This window comes from Aptenodytes forsteri, unplaced genomic scaffold, assembly GCF_000699145.1.
Source record: "Aptenodytes forsteri isolate BGI_AS27 unplaced genomic scaffold, ASM69914v1 Scaffold46, whole genome shotgun sequence".
Lineage (NCBI taxonomy): Eukaryota > Metazoa > Chordata > Aves > Sphenisciformes > Spheniscidae > Aptenodytes > Aptenodytes forsteri.
This window is the reverse complement of record NW_008794774.1, coordinates 2,148,539-2,152,115: the sequence shown is the minus strand read 5'-3', so window position 1 is coordinate 2,152,115 and position 3,577 is coordinate 2,148,539.

Below are 3,577 nucleotides of genomic sequence, written 5' to 3'. Positions count from 1 at the left end.
TTTTATTTCTCTTCCCTTCTCCCTTCCCTTCCCTTCCCCTTCCCTTCCCCTTCCCTTCCCATCTCTCCTTTACAGTCTTAGATGCCCAAATCAGTTAATCAGGGTTGAGGGTTCTTCAGAAAGTCAGATTGGATATAGGCATCTTCCACCTGCCAAATTTTGAATCTTATCCTTTTATGAGACGTTTGAGTTTCTAGACAATCCCCCAGCCACTGGCCCCTGCTTCTGTGTGATACAGGAGGGATATAATTCTCTAAAGCAACAGCAGGTGCCTCATCTTTGTGCTTGACTTTCTTCCTGTCTTGCTTAGCCCCTGTTTCTTTTCTTAGAGCAAAAACCAGTCTTTTCCCCGCTTTCAAGGTTTCTATTTTTCATTGGCCATTAATGGACCATCAAAAAACTGTTTATCATTCTTGGCATCTGTTTCCAAACTGGTGTCATCTTTTCCCATGCATAAACATGAACAACATAGCAAAAGACACCGGGTACCAAAACTGGTTTATGCAGCAGGTTCCTGAACTTTTCTTTTGTTTTATGTAGCAACTGATGTGAAGCTGTAGAGTGACAGGCAAGCGGTGCTTCTTATCTGTCATACCTGTAATAGGTTCTGAGTGAACTACTAATATTTTCAAATCACATATATGTATCTTGTTTTCATACATTTGTTTCCTACTTCATACATACTGTAACATATTCTTGGAAGAAAAAAATGTTTTTCTTTACTGCAAACATTGTCTGCTGAATTGTGGATAACTGCATGTGGCAGTACTATATCACATTTTTGTTTAAGCCTTTTTTCACTTCAGAACAGAAATCAAATTCATAAACTTCTTAAACAATTCTTAAGGGAGGATTTTCAACTTGATAACTGCACATACGGAAATATTACACAGACTAATAATGTATCTTTCCTCCATAACTTGCATCTAGTCTATTACACCTATAGGTAAGCTGTGCATCAGGTTGTTGAAAGGAGCAGAAGTTAGGTTATAACACATTTCAACAAGGTGTGCCCAAGTTAATAATTCTGAGGTAAGATTTACTGACAGAGGTAAGATCTTTTGTTAGGTCAACAGATACACTTTGAGGACTTTTTTTTAATCACATAATCCCATATTAATATCTGATAGAGAAGGACTCAGTTCAGTGCCAAGCACATTTTGACAACTGTTAGCTGCATCTGAAACAAGTACTGGTTGAGGAGAAGGAAGTAGAGTTAGAAAAAAGAGACTCAGTAACATCTGTTACTGGCACATAGGGACATGGTTTAGTGGGTGGTGGTGTTGGGACGACGGTTGGACTCGATGATCTTAGAGGTCTTTTCCAACCTCAATGATTCTATGATTCTATGATCATCAGTCCCATATTTCAAACACAGATCCCAGAAATTACCGCTTCTGAACCATTGAAGCTTTTGTTAGGATTGGGTGGAAGGTAATTCTAGTGTCCCAAAAAGTCAGTATATTTGTGGGTCCTGTCTATGGGGATTGTGAATTTTACTTCTATGGCTTGTCTTTGCTCTTCTTTGAGAAAAAAATCCAAGAAGTCAGAACTTAAGAAAAAGTATGAAAACTTTTCTTTCATAACTGTGTCTTTTACCCATTGCCTGCTTGAATTAATTCTAGTTCGTGTCGGTTTTTTTGCTTCTCCCACAGTAACGATGAGGGTATTTAGTGCATTGTGTTGCACTCTAGAAGGTACCTTTTTTAGAATCTAAGAATTTTAATAGCTTTGTTCTTCTCAAGTTTTGAATATGTTGCTCTGATGTTGACTGGTCTAAGATGTTTTTTTAGGTCTATGTCTGTGAAATTTGGCAGATAGGAATTAAGCTTCTGGTAAAATATCTTTCATCATTTGGTTTCTTTCAGTGGAGATTTTAATTATTAAAGGACGGTTGCTGGGGCAGCTACAGCAAGTGATTTCTGAACATTCTGGGAATTTGAAGTGTTCACATATTGTAAACATGCAGAGAGCCACAAGATTGCAGAAAATGTTCAAAAGGAAGTGCTTAGAGTTCTCTTTGCCATACCTGAGAATAACATTGAAGGAAACCACAGGCATATGGGCCTAATGCTGGGCAGCATGCTTCGTGTTATTCCACAGAACCTGGGTATACAAGTTGCAGTCTACATGTTGCTGCCTTCAGGTGTTTTCTGTTCAGTATAGGGAGATTGTCAAATGGCATACTGCCACCTTGTATCAGGACTCTTGCGCAATATCCATCGTAATACTTGGGAATACAAATGTTCAGGGGTTTTGTCTGTGGTTTGTTGCACTCTTCCTGTTCACTGTAACAAACCTTGAGGCAGTTGGCAGGTGGTATCAGACAGAACAGATCTCAAGCCACTTCATCTTCCAGTTGACAAGTAGACCATTTCAAATCAATCTTGTGGTTCAGTACATTCAGGGAAAGTTTACAGCAGTCTTCTGAAACCTCTTGATCTACTGTTATTATCTGCCCATATATGTAAATTACTATATTGAAGATAGGCTTCCTCCTATTTCCAATTTTATTGTAATCTTAGTTACAAAATAATGACAACATTTGTGTTCAATTCACCTATATAAAACATGACTATATCTGTTAAAGTACATGGAGTTGTCCTAGTGAAAGGTGAAACCAAAAGATTCAAAGCCATTTCATTATGTTGTGATTAAATAAAATTATAAATATTCTGCTGTAATGTTACACTATGAGTTATTTCAGTATAATAAAGGGTCATTCTGAGTATCATCAAGAACCATGAACATCAGGGAAATGAGTTCTGAAAATACAACAAGTAAGAACAGAAGTGTTTTGTAAAGTATTGTTGGATTTACTGGTACTTTAAAATACATTTATTTTCAATGCTTAAATAGTATGTAAGACCACGATACTTCAACTAAAATAGTGCAGTATTAGTACACTTAATATCCAAATAGTTACTTTAAATGAGAAAAAAGATGGAACTTTATGTGTACGTAATCTAAGTGGTAACTACTGAAAGCACTTTACCTGCACAGTAACAGGAACCTAATCTTTATAGATTTTTATGACTGCGATGGTGAGTGATACAGATATTAAATGTATATTATGTTGCAGTCACTCATTTAATAAAGTCTAATATCCTATCTCTTCAAACTAGAGTTGTTTATGAAATAGTAAAGAGACCAATGGCCTTAGCTTATTATTTTGGACACAGAAAGCATTCAAACAATTAATTTATCTGAAAGGTATATTTTTTATGTTAAATAGAAATGTCTGGAACAAATTAATTTGTTTTCAGGATTTATATATAAAATATATGAGAGTATAGCTTACAGCTTCATTCAGTCTTTAAGTGATAGAATTTTATGTCTAACAAATTTGTCCTTTTTTTCATAGCATTTTAGTGTATAGTTATCTGATTGATGTATTTGAGATTGCATTAGATTGTACATATATTTTAATTATGTTGGAAATAATTTAACTTTAACATAAAAACATTCCAGAAGCCAAGAAAAGATTGATTTACAAAAAAAGATCATTGGTGATTTTAACAGTAAAATAAAGAAATCCCCCCAAAATTAATGAAGATAAACTAGAGAAAAACAAGGA